Source organism: Triturus cristatus, chromosome 2_2, assembly GCF_964204655.1.
Source record: "Triturus cristatus chromosome 2_2, aTriCri1.1, whole genome shotgun sequence".
Taxonomy (NCBI): Eukaryota; Metazoa; Chordata; class Amphibia; order Caudata; family Salamandridae; genus Triturus; species Triturus cristatus.
In genome coordinates, this window is record NC_140582.1 from 184595656 (window position 1) to 184617216 (window position 21561).

The following is a 21561-nucleotide window of genomic DNA, read 5'->3' on the forward strand; positions in this document are numbered from 1 at the left end:
TCAATGTCAATATGACGTGCTACTACCTCGAAACATAAGCCTTGAAAAAGCCCTGGCCCAATTTTTGCCATCGGGCGAAACACGTGTCGGCTGTTAGTTCTGTTTCAGTGTGAAGAAAGAAATAAAGACAAAAAAACAACCGAGAATGTAACCCCTATGTTGGGGGGGGGGGAAGTACTCTTTATCTTATAACAAATAAAACAAAACCCTGTACTTACCAAAGTTCTCTGACTATTTTTACACCAAATGAATTGAGGAGGAGTTTCTGACTCACAACCCTACACATGTACTTTCCCTTTAGGCCATATAGGGCCAGTGCCTCAAGTCGATCTCCTCAAAAAATAAGTTATATATACACTGGGCAATTCTCTCTGGAACTGGGATCCCTGGACCTTGGAAAATTTGTATCTACCCATTTCTCTTATGATTTTATACATAATGAGTGTCTGAATATTTTGGTTTTACTTTTGCTGTATACCTTGTCAATAGCTGGACTCCTATGATGAGTTTTAATGGAGCTAACCCTTTCACACTGTCCTTGGTGGTATTTTACTAATATGGAACCTGTAAATCTTTACATGGAACAGTAAGTGCTCATGTAATTTGCTGGCTTGAGCTGGCTGGTACTTTGCTAGACCACTGCTGATACACCTTATCAGAATGCATGAATTTGATTAGACTTGGTTCATAGATATATCTCGTTCAAGTGCTTTCTGCTAGGTATAGGTAAAAACTAAATTCTGTCCAGGGTTTGTGAAAGCCAGACATAAAGTGAATCTGCCCTTTCAATGCTCTTCTTTAGAATCCATTTGAAAAGGTTAATTAATTAGGTGCAATTTTCAATAATTAACACCAAATGTGCACTGAATAATGTGCATTTAAAAAACAAATGACAAACATTTTACATGTGCAAGCTGCACTAGGCAGCCATAGTTATTAGTATAGGCTGCAGAAATTCTTAAATGCAAGTTTTCTTGTAGATAGAAGTGAATTTGATATTGATGAAATATGCACTATACAATTTATAAACTTGACCTAAATGTGACCTGCTTAGAAATGTTTATCATAACTGCAGAATGTTCTGGTTTTTATAAATGTATTTGTTTACTTAGCATCATATTCATGGCCGCACTGAGAATGCGAACCAGCCCTGGCAATTAAGTCGGACCAGCTGGGGAGGGGGGGCATGTGCAGCAGGGGTGCAGGAGGCAGACACTGCTGCTGCTTTTGTTACGGGGGCAATATTGCAGCACTGCTGCAAAACTGGCACCCAGTAACAAAAAAATGGCCCCCACAGCTACAAGACCAGCCCCAACCCTCCAGGCACACCGGGAAAACACCAAGTGCCCGCTACATCCAGTGTGGCCCTGAACATATTACTTGTAATGATTAAACTTCCAATTCTCACCATATTTCACTTAATGCTTGAATAGAATAGTTATATATTTTAAAGTAGCATTTTGCACGCTGATGTTTCTCTTCATTAGCCTAGTTCATGTTGTTCGTGATGAAACATTAACATTAGAAGGTTAAACTTTGGGCGATACCTATTGGAATGAGGATTTATGAATAAAGAAGACACACATGTAAGAAGACAGTAACAAACTTTGTGATAAACTTTGCAAGCTGCATGTTATTTTGTGAGAAACGAAGAGCTGAACTCACTCTCAGATAAGTGCTGTTACCAGATTGGATCCAAGGAGGAGAGACCCGCTACACATTTCGCAACATCATTCTTGCCTTTTAAATTAGTGCATATTCCAAATTAGATGCAATACCATTATTTTGCAGACGTTATCCAGCTCGTTTTTTTTTTTGCTGATCATTCTCCCAGAGACTTTCTCTTGTCCCTTGCCAACAGTTGTGGCTACTGTTTCTTCTGTTTATACTCTACTTTACTTTTGGCATATTGCTACTGCAACTGTATGAAAGATTTCTCAAATATTTCAGACTCATCTGAGTTTAATGGAAAGTTCTCCTATTTCAACTTGATTTTTGAGCTTGATTCTCTCTTTACCTTACTCTTTTCCTTTGAACTTGAACTCTTCATGAGTTTTACTGACTTCAAATTCTGATACTGTTCTTTAGAATAGGGATTTTGATCCTCCATGGAACTTGTTGCATCCATAATTCGATTGTTCGTTCTAACCACTCTTTTTGATGAAATTTCTGTAAATATACTTGATTTATTGACTAATTTGAATAAAACGTATAAAAAGGTACTTACTATTCTCTTAACCTCTTCAATGCCCATGACGAGCTGGTCTCGTCATGGGCCGCGGTGGCGCTGTGCCCATGACGAGACCAGCTCGTCATAAACCCCGCCCGCTAATGAAACGGCCGGCACAGGGCGGGGAAAGGGGCAGGCACTGAAGGGGTTAATGAGAAATAAAACTTTGAAAACTATTTCAAACTCTCATCATTGACTGAAAATTAGTACTGTTATTGTGATTTCATTTATGGTTATGAAATACCTCCTGGTTCAAAACATGGTGGCAAAAATCAGTAATATGAAATGAGTGGAACTTTGGGCCAGTGTGGTACCTGGTCTTAACCCTGAATTTGATGGTAAGAAAAGGTTGAACCATACTATTACAATTTTGCCCCATATCTGCACAGTGTTCTGGTAGCAGTGATATGGTTCACACCTTGAACAAGGAGCTATAACATAATTGCACAAATTAGAATAAAATACACGAATCATGAAATCCGATACGCGGATCTAGAAGAACTGACAAGGTGTGATTTTCGAAGGTGGTTGCAGTTTTGGAAGTGTGAGTATTAATAGGATGAAGTGCTTTATTTTAGAATCACGTTTACTGGTGTATTATTGGGTTGGGAGTGAATGGTTGAATCAAAGGAGATGTTTAGTGATCATGTGTAAGACATTTTCAAATCAAAGAATCTTTATTCGGCAATATATGACCACGAAAGACTCATGGAAGATACGCAATTAATTCAAATAAGTAAATAGTCATAAAAGACCACAAAGTGTACATGCAGTGTCAAATAGCATGTTTACCAATGGAGCACCTGGGTTAACAGCTCACAACAGGCAGTTCTTCGGCCTACTGCAACCGCTGCATTTGAGCGCTAAAGCAACAAACATAAAATGCGCAAATTAGGAGAAAGAAATGAAGTACATACAATAAATACATTAAATAAAGTGATTACATTTATAGAATTACAAACATATAAATGAGGCCACAGACACTGCGATTGGTGAGGAAAACACAATATAGGGTTAGTGACTAAATATGTCACTCCTGGAGGCTACCTGTCCATTGATTTTCTAAGTCTGAAAGCAACTTTAAGAAAAAAGCTAACCCATAAACATGTATCATGGGTATTCACCAATTGCAAGCAATATAGAGCTTCTTTGCATCTGCATAGCCACAGGTTTATAAGGAGGGTTTTAAGAAGATGTTTATGCACAAAGTGATAAAATGACAAAAATACATGAAGCGTAATAGTGATTGCACTGTTGTGCCGTCACAAGAACAAGTCGTGATTGAATGCCCTGGGCGGCTAGACTCTCCTGCAAAGCGAAAGAACCACCTAATCATTCCTGCTCTGAACCGAAAGAGGAGAGACCTCTCCCAATTCATAAGGTCTAAGGAAATGTAAAAAGCTGGTTCGTTGTTAGCTAAGAACCTATGAAAGGTCATCACAGAACGTTCGAATAGCTCAGGTTTCAACCTTTGTTCTGCATAGTATTAAAAGAAATGACGCTTCACCTTTAGTTTGTTCTCCTTAGTAAAAAAGTTGAAGAGTCCAGGCTGGACGTAGTCTAAGATCCCAGGATAGATATTGAGAAAAATAGATATTGATAGAAAGATATAAATTGAGACAAGTGTAGAAAACACTTGAGTAGCCATCCTCGAATGGCATTTCTTGTTTGCAGGTTTTTGAGGTGTGGAGTGTGAGGTACCAACTACACAATTGATATAGTGACACTAATGAATTGTTGTGATTGTTCTAATACCGATTGATGTTAGAAGAACCTGATTACGCAAAGGGTGAAGCTGCATCGATTATAGTGATTTCACACTGGGCTAGATTTCACTTGTGAATGTGATTTTTTTTTTTTTGTGGCAAAAGTCAGAACGTGAAAAACACTAATAATCCAGCAGTTGAAGTACTATCATTTCTTTAGCAGAGCAAACAAGAGTTGTTATGTGTTTGTTATTATCATTTTAACGATTCTTGTTTGAATTGTGCAAGTGCGAGGAGATTGTAAAAGAGAGTGAGCTGCTGCGAGGAGTAAAACCATACCATACGTCATAGTGTTTCACACTGGGATTGGTTGATGTATGTTGGGTGTGATTGCGTGGTGATGACAGGGTGTCGCACTGTGATAGGGAAGTGGTTGTGTGAATATCGCTTTGGGATTTGTTAACAGGATTTCAATAAATAACAACTTTGACAGTATTGGGGGAAAATAAATCTGATGTTTATGGAACAGAATCAAAATTTTGAATTGCAAATGTTTTACTTTATGATTTTGTGAGAATAATGAAATTCTTTAAAGAATTTAAGAGTTTTGTGAAGGGTATTGTTACAATTCTGATATGGGAAAGGCTGGAACAGGCACAGCAAGGAGCGGACTGCTGCGGCCTCAAACATGATGAGGATGTGGAATTTAAAATGGCTCCATTGAAGACAGCTGTATGATTGTTCCCATTAATGACAATAGAAGAACTACCCTCTGATTTGAGAGAAACAGAGAACTCAAAAGTATGGGATCTTCAAGGGTAAGATGTTGGACTGATTAAAGGTGTAGTACGAGTCTGAATTACTTTAAAGAGAAATGCATTGTATCCGAGAACACCACCATACCATCTGACCCAGAAACAACTGCAGGAATAACATCTGTGATAGAAGACATGATACAGAGAGGAATTCTGAGGGTACTGACAGGGAGTCCATGTAATTCTCCCTTTATGGGTTTACAGAATACATATGGAAAGTGCAGGTTTGTCCAAGATCTTAGGAAAATTAATGAGATAGTTGTCCCATGGTACCGAATCCTGCCACAATACTTTTCCCAATTACATGTACTGCAGAATGGTTTATTGTAGGAGGCCTGCCCATAATCCCTTGGACAGCGTTTCCGCCATAGGGATTATGATGTTGGTGATTTACATGTTGGGTCTTCTGACATGGAAAGCCTATCAGAAAGTGACATTGGGGGCCCCTAGCAGGATCCCCTTTACCCTACAGCCTCCGGTTGGGGGTCGTGAATCCCAGCACCATGTGGCAGGCACCCTGAAGTGCCTTCCACACGGTGCAGGGATGAAAGATTCCCCCATTGCTCTATAGGAGCTTGTACTATGGCCCGTTTACAGCTGCAGCACAAGCTCTCATAGACTAATGCAACTGCACAATGGGTCTCATTACGATGTAAATCGGAAAGGCTCCGAACGGCATTCAATTTGAATCCGATTTGGAAACCGCATTTCTGACCAACTCGGAAGAACATCCGACTGACCGATTATGACAGTCAGAAACAGTTCGGTCATTCCAATTTGGTTCTTATCAGCATTTGAAGAAACCGAGTCAGTCAGAGTCGAATTGTACAGGTCCATGGACCGCGTTTCCGACCGATGCATTACGATGTCGGATACGACAGCCTTTCTGAATCGGTTTGTTCGACACAGATCGGCTGTCTGAATCTGAATTTTGGGGCCAATAGTAGACCCCCCTTCATCCAGAGACCTCCAGTTGAGGACCATGAGGGTACCCATGGGTCTCCTCTTTCCAACCATGCATGGTGTGGCAGGCACCAAGAGGTGTCTGCCACAGGGTGCAAGGTTTTCTTTGACCACCCCTTTTTTCAATGGGAGCCTATGTTGTCGGCCGGAACACAAGCTTCCATTGAAGTCAATGGGAGTCCAAACGAACGGTGTTGGGAAACATCATAGTTGGTCAGTCGCACTCCCTGAATCTGATTTGTTTGGAAACCATTCCGACACCGAGTCAGTCAAAATGCTTTCTGACCGACATCGTAATGAGGCCCCATGTGCGGTTGCTTTGTAATTACTGTGTCGGGACCGCCGACCGGAGGTCTGTTGGTCCCTAGACCACGACGGTGTCGGTCAGAGGCAACCCCGACTGACATCATAATAAAGCCCGAAATGTCTCCAGATAAACTGTAGTCAGAAAGAAGTTCAATATCTCAGACACAAAACTGAAAAAGGAGCTTAAAAGGTGTCACTAGAGCGAGTGGAAGTAACTCTTCAGATGTATCCACCTCAATCTCAGAAAGAAGTCAGAATGCTTTGGGAATGGTTGGATATTGTAGACAGTGAATACCAATTTTTCCCTAGTGGCAAAGCCTTTACAGAGGCTGACACACAAGGATGTGTCTGATCGACTTGCGTGGGACAACGAATGCTTGAAAGCCTTCCTAGAGCAGAAAGAAAACTTTGCCATGCCCCAGCACTAGGAGTCCCAGATTACAGTAAAGAGTTTACATTATTGTAGTGAGAGGGAGGGCTGCACTCTCTCAGTGGTAACTCAAATGCATGGTGATGCTCGGGAGCCCATGGCAAAGCTGTTGCCGCAGTGAGGACTAGTCTGGAAAAGAGTGAGAGAATAGCGGTAGAATATGCTTTAACTTTAATGGTCCCTCACTGTGTAGAATTACTATTGACACAAACCAAGACTCAATACTTACCTGAGATTAGGGATGAACCCCTGAATGAGCATGACTATGCAATTTGTGTGGATGGACCATATCTGAGAAACAATTAAGGTACCCTGAAAGCTGCTTATGCTGTGTGTTCAATAAATTATGTAATCAAAACTTCATGGCTTCAAGGGGCTGCCTCAACAAAGGTTGAAGAATGTATTGCCCTTAGCAGAGCATGCAGTTTAACCACTCAAATGAGAGTGACCATATTAACAGATAGTCAGTGCTGCTTGGTTGCTGTCCATGATTTTGGCCAATTGTGGTCACAAAGAGATTATATGACCTATTCAGGAATCCCAGTTGGGAATGGGGTGCAGATGAGAGATTTATTGGAAGCTTTCCAGTTGGCTACCGAAATTGCAGTCGTTAAATGTGCAGTCCATCAAAATGGTAATAGCTACCTTGCTATGAGAAATGAGTACGCTGATTCAGCTGCACAATATTTTGCCCTTGTGGCCTGTACATTTACTGGAATTTTCATGTCATTCTGGGGAGGACACTTCATTTTCTATGTTGATGACAGTGACATAGACTTTGGATGAATTGAAAAGAGTACAAGGAAAATATTTCAGACGTAGAACAACAAAGTTGGATCAGAGCAGGTTGCTAGGAAAATGCAAATTATATCAGGATGTCAGCTGATGGAAGACCACTGTTACCTGATCGTTTGTTGTTTCCAATGACACAATACTTTCATGTATACACACACCTCATGGGAGGGACTCCGTGATACAACTCTTTAGATGGAACTGGTACAACTCAAAGTTTAGGACACTTGCAGAAGAAGTGTGTCATCGATGTCTGACATGTAAACAAATGAATGAAGGGTAAAGAACACATGTTGCACTGAGTCACATAGGGAGATCCAGTGGTCCTTTCAACAGAATGTAGATGGACTCAATTGAGATGCCTGCTAGCAATGGGCTGAGATATGTCCTGGTCATAGAATGTCTCTTCTCAAGATAGGTGGAAGCTTACCCAACCAGAAGAAATGACAGTCTACAAAAAATCATCATGGGTTGTTTATCTCTATAACACACACAGAACATCCAGTGGTTAGCGTATATTAAAAATTCTCTACATACTTTAGATCTAGTGAGTTTATGTGAATCACCAGGTAATTGTGAATCTGTTTCCAGAGACGTTTTAAAAGCCTGCTTTTTAAAAATTGCGAATGATACAAGAATGACTGTCCAGTATTGTAAACCTATGGTCAAGAAGTATCTTGAGGGCCCAATGCAGGGTGAGGGGGTACCATCTTACCTGGAGTTTGTAACCAAAGCCTGGCACAGATTTGTTTTGTTAAGGTTTTGCCTTAATTATATTACGTGTATGCTGGGCTTCCCTGCTGGAACCTATTCCATTAATGATCTCCCATGCTGCCCATGTGATGATTCCTCATGCCAAACTGATTTGCACACTTTCTTTATTTGTAAATGTTATTGTAATCATCGAGAAAGATTTTTAATCCCAATCTTGCATAAGCATAATTTTAGACAATGTTGCCTGGCCTTATACTTTTTTCTTGAATGCTGCCTGACCCATTAACCTGTTGTAGTGTTGCCTCCTTTTTATGTTTGTCGCTGAGAACCAGGAAATTGCACAGTTGCTGAGATGAATTAATTGTTTTTAACTGCCTTTTATAGCTTTTATTTGTGATGTATATTAGAACTTTTATGATTAATTTTGTATTAGTCGAGGTGTGGCGCAGCGGCCAGTGTGCCTGACTCCAGACCAAGGGGTTCACGGTTTGATCCCCAGTGCCGGCAGCAGGTTACTCTGGGCAATAGCTCGCTTAATCTTCCCGACGGCCCCCAGCACCGGGACTTCTCTCCGGAGGTAGCAGTGCACTTAAAAAAAAAAATGATTGACCGTCTCACTGTAGCAAAACTGTTATTGTGAAAATTGATACCCAGGTACAGAATGCTGGTTTCTCTAGAATTAGATAGAAGTACCCATGTTAACAATGAGGTCCTAAAAATGATTTACACAGCATTGCAGATTGAGCAAAGACTATACTGCAGCTATTGCCCTGTGGTTTCAGGTAGAGTGAAAAAGCTGAATGGGACTATCGAATCTCGACTAGCTAAAGTTTGTGCTTTAACATCACTGAAATGGCTGGAAGCTTTACCTTTGGTCCCGATGAGGATTAACAGTATCCCTGATAGAAAGACTGGCCTATTACCTCGTCAAATTCTCATGGAACGGGCCATGAGCTTGCTTGCTGTACCTGCAAATGCACTTATCAACATCACAGATGATATGATACTCAATTACTGCAAAGGACTGGCTCTAGTGCTAAGTTCTGTTTCTTACCACGTTGCAGCTACCACTCAAGATCTGCATCAAGAACAGTGCCACAACCTCCATCCTGGTGATTGGGTTGTGATTAAGGAGCACGTTCAGATGTTTTGTATGGAACAGAGATGGAAAGGCCCCTCCCATATAATTCCGGTGACCAACACTTCTGTTAAATGAGTCAGAGTTCCATATTGGGTGCATGGCACACCAAGAAAGTGAGAAATCCAGACAAATAAATTGTGCTCTCTGAACCTGAATGAAGAGTATTGGTGGCTGCACCACCACCAGGAGACCACTAAGAGCAGTGATATTGAGAGCATAATAGCAGCAACGAGAAGAAAGCGGTGAAGATTGGCAGACTGTAACACCATTCAAAATGACTAGGGTTTCACATAGTGGCTTTGAAGTCTCTAACAAAGAAAAAGCAGAACTGGCCCTCAACTTGGAAACTTTACCAGAAACAACATCAGTACAGCTAAAAGATCTGGGTTAAGGAACAAGCACTGAAACAAGAAGAGTCACTCATAGAGTTGAATGGCCACAGCACTGTAATCAAGAAAGACTGAGTAAGACCATATCATTTTATCAAATTCCATCAACTATCCATGAGAAGACAGAGTCAAGTGACGAAAGTGATACAAGGAGATGAACAAAAACTGAGCAGATAAAAAAGAGCAAGAGTGCATTGATGAAGGTGTGCAGCGTCTGAGTGGTCTTACTACATGGATAAAGTACTAAATGTTACAGTAGCAGTTGTGTGATGTGAAATCTGAACTGTTTAAGCCTCTGTGACATCACCACAGTGAGCATTGTTGGATACTTGAAGAAAGATACTTTGCTGTTATAAGGAGACACTTGAAAAGCCTAAACAGGATTGTTTAAAAAGTGCAAAAGAGACTGACACTAACTAATTCACATTTTTTATTTTTAAAGAAGATGTACCTAGGCCCAAGTCTGCAGTAGAAAAGTAGGGATAACAATTTAGAAGAACACAGAGTAGGGTTAAGGATTGTCTGTATGAATATTGCTTTGCTGAAAATTTGATCTTAAAAGCTTACCACAATAAGAAGCTACTTACAGAAATCTGTGCTGGAATTTTTAACCTTGCTGTATAGAATTTGGTTCCAGATAAACATGTGTTGCCCTAGAAATAAGTTCAAAAATATGATGTGTTCAGTTTTCATAAATTAGTAATAATGATTACAATAGTGATAGTAGGATTTAACTTGACGGCACATATTCTAAAATTGGAACGATACAGAGAAGATTAGCATGGGATTCCACACGGACCCACTCCTGCTTAGAAGCCATCAGAATGGTTCGGCCGAACCAGGCTGTCGATACGGGTGGTGGGAGGGGGGGTGGAGGTTTGGGTGGGAGGGAGATTAGGGAACAGGAATTGGGGGGATGGAAGGGAGGGATGGGGCGGGCTCGACCAAGGGACAGTAAATATTAGATGGGTGGAAAAAAATATTGAGAGGTTGCATCTGTGTGATAAAACAAACAATGGGAAGCATAATCTTGAAACGAACAGGTCACTTCAGGTAGCAAATATTGATTAATCCAATTTTATTATGGCTACACTAAAAATTATTTCAATTAATATATGTGGCCTCAATGATATGAAAAAAAGACAGAAAGTAGCCATCGGGCTACAGCAAATGGGTGCGAACATCATCTGTTTACAGGAGACACACATTGAGGGTTCCCAACTTTACCTGCTTAAAACTCTCGGGTATAAACTTATCATTGCTTCGATACAGGGGGCTCGAACAAAGGGAGTAGCCATTCTGGTAAAAGAAGGGGGGAGCTATTGTACAAAATCTTTATCTGATAAATACGGGTGATGGGCAATTACTGAACTACATTATAATAATGGTTCAAATAAGTTGACGGTATGCACTATCTACGGAAGTGTAAATAACGATCCAGAAGTATTGATTCATGTTTCCAATGAGCTCGTACACTGGCCTAGTCCCCTGATAGTTTGTGGGGACCTCAACTTACATCTACCAGGAAACTGGTTGTCGGGGAATGAGTTTAAATATCAAGGTAGGTAACCTAAAGTTTACCGGGCACTTCAAGATTTGTGTACACTACATGATTTGATAGATATTTGGAAAGACAAACATCTTATGGATCCCGGGTTCACATATTATTCTCATCCACATTCACACCAGGCCCGTTTATATTATATGCTTATCTCAAACTCCTTGAAAACTAATTGCTCTGTGGAGAAATTACCGAGAGTCTTATCCGACCATAACCCATTAGAATTAAATCTAAATTTGACTAAAAACAATCATACAATTAGATTATGGACTTTTGAAAGTGTACTATTGAAGAATGAGAACTATTGTCAACGGATGAGAGAATGTATACCGACTTTTTTATCGGATAATGTGGGTAGTGCACCGATCAATGTGGTTTGCGATACCCTGAAAGCAGGTATTAGAGGGGAAACACAGCAGTTCTCATTTCGGGTTAATAGAGAGGGTAAACAACACATGGCCATATTACTGGAAAAACTTAGAAGCGCAGAAGAAGACCTAATCAAAACTGTACAAGAAGGCAGGTCAACAGAAAATGAATTGGCCAGGATAGCAATTAGTAGAAATCTTATTTCTGAGATTTTTATAGAAAAGGCAATAGCTAAAGCAACATCATGTAAAGAGAAGGTTTACGAAATGAGCGAACAAGTGGGACACCAATTAGCGGTTCGTACTAGAGAAGAATTTTCTGCAACAACAATAAAAGAAATCCAAGATCCAGAGCTAGGCTTGAGAACAGACTCATTGGAAATTAGAACATCATTCCAGAAATTCTATCAAGAACTTTATACAGAACCAGACAAAGAGCAGGACTACCCGGAGGCATATTTAGAATCAACTATCCGTAATAAATTTAAAAAAGAAGATCAAGATAAGTTAGATAATCCCCTTGTCTGGGAGGAAATTCTTCTCTCTTTAAACTCATTGTCAAACGGTAAAGCTGCTGGTGTTGATGGGATCCCGACGGAGTTTTATACTAAATTTGTAGAACAACTTAGGGCTATCATGATAGATGTATTTGCACATATTTTTCAGGGCAGGATACCACCGGCCTCCTGGTCAGATGCTAAGATTGTGATCTTTCCCCCAAAAAACTAATTAGCCACAGAAATGGGATCTTACCGCCCTATATCACTGATAAATGGGGATTCCAAAATTTATTCAAAACTTTTGGCCTCTCGGTTAGCACCAATGATACACAAAATCGTGTCTGAGCGTCAACATGGGTTTATTCCCGGTAGATCAACAATCGATCATGTGCAGAGAGTTATCTCCTTATTTGATTATACAGAGACAACAGGAGACCCTATGGCGCTTATTCTGCTGGACGCGGAGAAAGCATTCGACAGGGTCTCCTGGAGATTTCTCTGGGCCTCCCTGTCTCACTCTGGGATCACCGAGAAATTTATAAAAGCTATACAAGGACTGCATATCAATCCGGGGGCTCGTGTCTTGATTAATGGGCTTCTCTCTGAAAGATTTACTATTACACAGGGAACTAGACAGGGATGCCCATGCTCTCCTCTCCTTTTTTCAATCTATATCGATTCATTCATTTACCGGCTAGAGAACCATATGTTAATATTACCTATTCAAACACATAATCATAAAACCAATATTTTAGTTTATGCAGACAATATAGCAATTGTCACCTCCGACCCTCATAGTGCTATAACTGCTATAGAAGATGAGGCACAACAATTTGGAAGTATTTCCGGATACAAATTAAACCCTGGGAAAGCTCAGATTGTTTTGAATGATAAAATCAAGATGAGGGATATAAGAGTCATCGATAATGCCGTTTATCTAGGGGTTAACATCAGTGCCAAAATAGAAAGCATAGTTAGTATTAATATAAACCCATGAATTGCCCGCACTAAAAAAGAATTAGCTCGATTGAACAATCTGCATTTGACAATAGGGGGTAGATGCAATGTAATTAAAATGTTGTTTTTGCCAAGATTTTTATATTTCTTTCGAACTATCTGTCTGGAGTTTCCCACAGAACTCTTGAAAGCAATAGATGCAATTTTTTCGGGGTTCATTTAGGGATATAATAAACCTCGTCGGGCCCTCAGATGGATTACCTTACCTAAGGAAAGAGGAGGATTAGCATTACCCAATTGTAAATTATACTATTGGGCCACTGTTCTAAGGTATAGTGTTAACTTGATTTCCCTGGACCCTTATGATCATATCATACCGACACCTCAAGAAATTATTTTAGGTGAGGTTTGTGAAGGATGTTTTTGGCGACACATTAATGATTGCTATTTCAAAAAAACTATGTTTAACACTATATCTAGTGTATATAAAGTCTGGTGCAATGTACGAAAGCTAATTGGGCTGGGACGTTATTCATTCTACACCCCCTTAAATAATAATAACGATCTTCCTGTGATCTTTCAAGATAGCTGTATGAAACGGTGGGTCACTGCCGGGGTGAGGCAGTTAGGTTGTTCATATACTCAGAATGGTCTTAAAATATTTTCGGAGCTACACCTCAATTATGGAATCAGCAACAAAGATTTCTTTAAGTTTCTTCAAATCAGAGATTTTTTTATCCAAGAGGGGGGGGGGGGCGATTAAAATTTCAATCGAGTCAAATCATAGATAACCTACGTAAAAACTCTACCCCTAAAATCGGGGAATTATATGACGCTTTGAATTCGCTACTTCCGGATGATATGGAGAAACAATATACAAGTTGGCAAACAAAATCAGCAATTCAATATGAAACTCCCTCTTTAGCGTTTGAATTATCACAGACATCTTTGATGTCCATTATATTACAAGCCCAATTTTATAAGACTTTTTTTGCCTATATTATACTCCTCATAAAACCGCAAAGTGGGGACCTGGTAAAGGAACTACATGCCCGCGATGTATGTTATATGAAGCTGATATTATTCACATGTTCGCTTCATGCAATATGCTTACAAACTTGATAACTGAAATTTCTGGTTTTCTTTCCGAGATATTCCAAATCAGGATTACCATAACAACGGAAGAGATTATATTAGGAGTCGCAAACCAGAAGAGGCTAAAGCATATGCACGGCTTAATCTTCGTTGCTCTGGCCGTTTTACGGATGTGTATTGCTACATCCTGGCTTGATCCGAACCCACCTGCTTTTATACATTGGAGAACTAGATTACTGGCAACATGTAGTCTTGAGGTGGCCATTTACAAAAATAAAGGATATAATAAAAGAACAAGAGGTATGACAATCTGGGAACCGTTACTGTCATGGATACATAACCATACTTAAATATGACTTTGTTTTGTGACATTACATGTTCATTGTATACAGCACCTTTGTTTCTGACAAACTTCTTTATGTGATGTAGAGCCTTTGGTCTGGGTGGTGGGAGGGAGAATTTAAAAATGAAATGCTTCTGTTGCAATAAAAAAAATGTCTAAAAAAAAGGATTTAACTTGACATCTGAGTAAGACATTAAGTCTACAAACATAGATAAAACACATAAATACATGAATGATGAGGAGCAATTGGAAGCCTTATTTACAAGCTACAAAGAAAAAGGTTATACAACTAACGTTTACTTTAGATTAGTACAGGAATAAACACACGCCATGAGAACAAAGGACTGTTTTGTCTGCGCTCATTTGCCATTAACTGAAGAGGTCACATATTATCACATACCATCATCAAATGCAATTTCCTGCAGCATACTGCTTTCACTTGTTTATAGACAAGAACATTATGAATATTTCTATTTTAACTTTGATTTAATACTTTTTAGAGTGCCTTTAGTAGAAATGAATATACACACACAAGCAAAATAAATGTACTCAGCTTGGTACTACTTTATGCCACATTGACCTATAGATAGTGTTAAAACTTAACAAAATGATGTAACCTGCCTAATGAGACCATTAGAGACATTTTTCATTATGGCTCTGGAGGAAAGAAACACTAACATAACACATAGCAAAAATAAACATAGTGATGTTTTGAAAAATGTTTGGAAGAAGACAAATTTAGAAAGCAAATGCATTAGAAATGGGAGTCTCTAGTTTGCAGGGGTAGGTACCTTTGTCCATATAGAGACCATTTCTTCTAGTCAGAGCAAGGGGGAAACACACTAGAGATAGCACCTGCTCACCCCCTGGGTAGCTTGGTATCAGCAGACAGACTTAGCCCAAAGGCAATGTGTGACGTAATTGTTCTCAAAACACACAGTAATACAGTGATAACACCACAAATGGACGCCACATCAGTTTAGAAAAATAAAGATTCTTCATCTAAACTCAACAAGACCAAGATGACAAAAATGCAACATACATGGAATACAAATATGACTTTTCAAAGGTTTCAAGTAAATGAGTCCATAGAAAACTATGAATGCGTGATACTATACAAAGTACCTGTAGATGCCTCATAATTCATGAGGCCAAACAGCTGCGGTGATGGGAAGTGTCAAGAAACAAAGAGATGCATCAGTTTCTGAGTCCTTGGGGAGGCAATGCAACAGTTCTGCTGCACGCAGGAGAATTGATGCGCCAAATCCAGACTGTAGGGGACAGTGAGGCGTCGACTTCAAGATGGTTCTGGTCTGCAGGGGATGCGTCAGGGAAAACTTGCCGCACAGGTGCGATGCATGGAAATCTGGGATGTGTTGTGATCAATGTGACATGAGCAAGCGGTGCTGTATCGGTTTCTCAGCCACAATCCCACAATGCATCGGTTCTTGCAGCCGCCACAGGCGCTGCGTCGGCTCGGCAGCGGCGCAGCGTTACCTGGAGATTCTTCTTGCAAGCGGTGCTGCGTCAGAAAAAACAGCTGCAAGACGAGTGATCCATCAATTTTCTCAGTTCTTCAGGTTTCTTCCAGCTCCCAACAGCAGGAAGAACATTCAGACACCCAGAACTGGAACATGCACCTCCTGGCAGGTCAGATTTCTCAGCAGCAGATTCAGGGGAGCTAGTGGTGAAGTCTTTGTGTCCCTGAGACTTCTAAACAGGAGACCAGCACACACAGGCCCTTGGAGATTCTTCTTCAAGCAGGTTCACAGCAAAGTTCCACTCTTTCTCCTTTCCTTGCCAGAAACAGCAACTGCAGGCGAACCCCACATAACACACAGCAAAGGGGCAGTGCTCCTTCTCACAGCTCTTTAGCTCTTCTCCTTGGCAAAGGTTCCTTTGGAGTCTAGAAGGGATCTAAAGTTCTGGGGTTTAAGGTCTACGACTTATATCCCATTTGACTTTGTTCTCTTTGTGCAAGGGTCTCTGAGCCTAGTCGAAACCAGTTCTGTCCTCACCGGTGCAGTATGACCACAGGGTTGTAAAAGGGAGACAGGCCCTATTCAGGTGCAAGGAAATCTCCTCCTACTACTCTAAATGCAGCCAAGCCCCATTCAGCTCAGCCAGTCATCCAGGTAGGGCCAGACACATCTCAACTCCCCCCGTGACTGTCTACAGTGAATGCACATCTATAGCCCCTGTCACCCCAATAGCAGACAGTCAATACACAAACAGGCAGCGGCATACAGAAAGGTTAGACAAAAAAATGCCTACTTTCTAAATGTGGCATTTTCAAACACACAATTTAAAAACCATCTTTACTAAAAGATGTGTTATTAAATTCTGAGTTCAGAGAGCCTAAACTTTATTCCTCTATCTTGTTCCAATGGGAAGTTATACTTGCAAGATGTTACAAAGTATTTCCTATTCTATCCCATGGGACAGATAGCCATCCAATTGTGAAAAAGGAAATTGGCAGTATTTCACTATCAGGACATGTCACATACACCAGTACATGTTCTGCCTTTTACATACACTGCACCCTGCCTATGGGGTCCCTAGGGCCTACGATAGGGGTGCCATACATGTAAGAAAGGGAAGGCTAGCGCCTGGCAAGTGGGTGTACTTGCCAGGCCGACATAATAGTTTTAAACTGTGCACAGACACTGCCGTGGCAGGTCTGAGATACATTTTCAGGGCTACTCATGAGGGGGCACAATCAATGCTGCAGGTCCACTAGTAGCATTTGATTTATAGGCCCTGGCACACTTTGTGCACTTTACTAGGGACTTACCAGTAACTCAAATATGGCCATCAGGGAGAACCGATGTTAATAACAATTTAAACACAGAGCATATGCACTTTAGCACTGATTAGCAGTGGTAAAGTGCCCAGAGTCCTAAAGCCAGCAACAATATGTCAGGAAAAAATAGGGGGAAGAAGCAAAAAGTCTAGGGATAACCCTGCAAAAAGGGCGATGTCCATCATAATGGTTTACCCAAACTTTAAAAAGCAAATTGTTTGCCAGAAATTAGGATTATATGGTCAACATAAAGGAAAAATTTGCATTTATAAAGGAAACACATACAAATGAACAAAACATGTAGGGGTTAGTAGTGCAATCATTCCACCTGTAGGAGTCATCATAAACGATGAACAGCTTAGAAAACTGTCAATGGTTGTCAACAAGCTGGCAACCAGTACTCCTGGAGCTTTATTGGTTGTAAACACTGAACTTATCACAATAAGATTCATGGCTTTGCAGGATCACTTAGCATTAAATATTTTACATGCAGAAAAAGCCGGAGGCTGCAAGATGATTAAATTAACCCATTGTTGTTCGTACATCCCCAATGAGAGGAAGAACATAGAGGAATTTGTAAAAAACGCTTCAGACGTGAAACCTGAATTAGAGTTGTTGAAAACTTCTAGCATTTTAGAACGTTTTGGAAAAGGAGTTTATACAATTAGAAATTGGATCTCAAAAGCAGAAGGAGGTGTTACGAAAGCTATACTTGTGCCATTACTAACCATAGGGCTTTGCTTATAATTTTTTTGCTTTGTTCAAAGGTTGTAGATACTACTCATATAAAAGAAAGGGCAGAGAAAGACTACTGAAAATCAATAAAATTTCAAAATTTAAAATGGAAAAGGCAAGATTAAACTGATGATTAAAGTGCCCTTTGAGCAGAACTCACATGTGAAATCAGGATAGTGCGATGGTTAAGGTAACTATGAGATCGGGATTGAGAAAGGTTAATTGATTAGGTGGAAATTTCAATAATTTACAGCTATCTGCCCAATGATTAACGTGCAATTTGAAGAGAAATTGACACACATTTGAATTGTGCAAGCTGCACTAGACAGCCATAGTTATTATTATAGGCCGGAGATATGCTTAAATACAAGATTTTAGCTGGAGTTAACTCAATATTGCTGAAGTATGTACAATGCAGTTTAAAAAATTGATCTTAATGTGACATGCTTAGAAATGTTTGTCATAACTGCAGTATCTTCCAGTTTTAATAAATGTTATATTTTACTAAGCAACATATTATTTGTAATGATTAAACTTCCTATCCTCACCATATTTCACATAATGCTTGAATATCATAGTTGCACATTTTAAAACAGTATTTTGCAAGCTAATGTTTCTCCTCTTGTGCATATTTCATTGTGTACATGCTGAAATCTTAACATTAGAAGGTTAAACCTTGTTTGATGGCTATGGGAACAGTGATTTATGAATAAAGAAGACGCACATGTAAGATGTCTGTAACAAACTTTGTGATAAACTTTGCAAGCTGCATGTTATTTCATGAGAAAGGAAGAGTTGGACTCCCTCTCAGAATTGTGCTGTTAACCGATTAGATCTGAGGAGGAGAGACCTGCTACACATTTTGCAACATTAGTTTTGCCTTTTATATTAAGGTGTGTCCAAGCTAGATGTAATGCCATTATTTTGCACACTATATCCTGCTCATTTTTCCTGATCATTCTCCCAGAGACTTATTCCTTGTCCCTTGCTAACAGCTGTGGCTACTACTTCTTCTGTTCATCCTCTACTTTACTTTGAGGCTTGACTTTTGTCAGATTGCTACTACAACTGTGGGATAGATTGTTCGAATATTTGAGACTCAGCTGAGTTTTAGGAACTATTCTTCATGGGAAGTTCTGCTGCTTCAGTTTGATTTTTGAGCATTATGTTCTTTTGAACTTGAACACTTCATGAGTTCTGCTAACTTCAAATTCTGATCATGTGCTTTAGAATAAGTATTGCGGTCCTTTGATGGAAATCGTTTTATGCATTATTTGATTATTTGCTCTAACCAACATTTTTGATGAGATTTCAAGAAACTTGCTTGATTTATTGACTCATTTGAGTGAACAAATACTTACTAATCTCTTAATGGGAAATACACATTTTAAAACCATTTCATACTCATCGTTGACTGGACATTAGAACTGTTATTGTGATTTAATTTGTGATGCTGAAATAGCTCCTGGTTCAAAACATGGTAGTAAAGATCTGTCACCTGAGGTGGGTGGTACTTTGAAGCCAGGGCAGTAAGGGGTCCTCAGCCAGAACTTGATGGTAAGAAAAGGTTGAACCATATTATTTTAATTCTGCCCCTTCTCCACGCTATTACTGTGGACACAGAAATTACCAGTATTATAATGATGGAGTCTACCGATGGTCACAGACAGCTGGGGGAATCTGGGCCCAAATCAAAATCTGCTTTTCTGGCTTAGTAGGTTATTCCAATAGGATAGCCAGGATGGCAATCAGAATAGCCTAAACTCAAACTGCAGTTCTGATTGGGTGAAAGGTGACTGAATTAAAGAAACAAGCAGGTGGTTCAGCCAGTTTAATTAGCCATCTTTCAACCACAGTGGGAATCTATGTTTGTGCTATTCACATTGGCTGCCAAGCAGCTAGACGCATTACACTGGGGAGGGAGTGGGCACTGCACCTTGTTGGATGTTATGATAGCCGACAGAGACATAGACAGGCTGATTTTCCATGTTCAGACAGGGAACCCATTTTTAATTTTAGTCCACATTGTGCGTGAAGTTTTGTTGTACTAATAAACAAAAACTGCTCAGTGGGCGGACATAAGTTGTAAACTCTGCCACTTCTGTTTTAGGGTAAAAACATTAGCTTAGTACTTCATTTAACCAAAACTAGGAGTCTCACAGAACCCCCATAGTAGTTTTCTCCTATTTCAGTAAAGTTATCGTCATCAATATAAAGCTATGGGCCAGATGTACCTGTGTACTTATGAAATAAAGTGATAGCAAATTGCGCACTGGGTTTTTTGTGACCCAAATTCTGTGAAGCAACCTATGTACTAATATATTGGTTTTCTAAACAAGGAATCACAGGTGGTCGCAGAACAATCCAACTAATTAATCTTAACTAGGCAATCACTAATTGCGACCCCCTCTCAACTATTGGCCAGAACCAAAGAGATAGCATCCTGCAATGGACGGCAGACCTTGATCCCTGTGATTAGACTCCAAATCAAGTTTTTTAAAGGAACCAGGCGGTTACAAAAAAAACACGTTTTCCATATTAACATACTTGAGTGAGTGCAGGAGGTCCCCTGGGTCATTAGCCACTCCCACTGAAGCTGCCACTTCAATTCCTGAAGGGAAATTTATCCACAGGGCACCACTTTTATTTTGGAGTCAATTACAACCCCAAGCTGCGATCAATAGTCTGTCACAAGAATTGTTGTTGCAGACCTTTGATGCATACAACGGTGGTTCACAATTTGCAAGGTAATCTCCTAGCATGCAACTTCCAAATTGGAATTTGGTATGCGTCACAACCCCTATTTTTGGATTCCATAAAAGTTTTCCAACTCACAAAATGGAGTTAGTATATATGAAAATGGCTTTTGTGGTTGCACATCCTGTGATTTTGCAAAAAGCATGGCTTTCAACCATTTATATTCTTAGTACGTTTGGCCCTATATTTTTCTTTTACTTTTGAGAGCCAGAAGGAAAGTTATTGGAAACAAAGCCTCAGCATTCAGAAAACGATGTCTCAGAAAATATATGCCTTAAGTAACATGGACAATGTTTTATACAGGAAAGCTCTTTTAGACAGAGGGATAACCAGGCATGAGTAACTGTTCACATTCATAGACACACAGACAATTTGAATCCATGTTTGTGATGCCATTTATTCTCCTAAACTGACCCCAGTAGCCCCTATTATTCTCTGTATCGGTTTCAGGGAAGCATGAAAATTCTTCAGCAACCCTTATGACATAGAATAACAACAAGTAAAATATATGATAAGAATTAATTTTACAAGACTATTACCTATTCAATCAAATACTTTAATGCATCAAACATAAGCAGCACAAATCAACTCAACCAATACATTTGCTCACTTGGACATCTGTGGTTTTGGCAGCACACACAGCCGGACCACTATGACATGTGTAATCAATTAAATAAAATGCAGTAGCACCCTGATAAATATGCAATGTTCACAGTCAGACCGGTTTAATCCAATTATCGAGCTCAGTTGCACTATGTTAGTTCAGGTCTTAAACGCAGTCACACAAGAGGCATTAGGGAGATACGGTTGACATTGAGAAAAGACCTTTTCACATGTTCAGAAAGCTAATTTCAAATATGTGACTGAGATTTTAATTTCAAACACCCAATTTCTTTCTGCTCTCGTTCATGGTCAAGTGGAAAGTTTAGCACACAAAATGTTCTAATCAACATTGG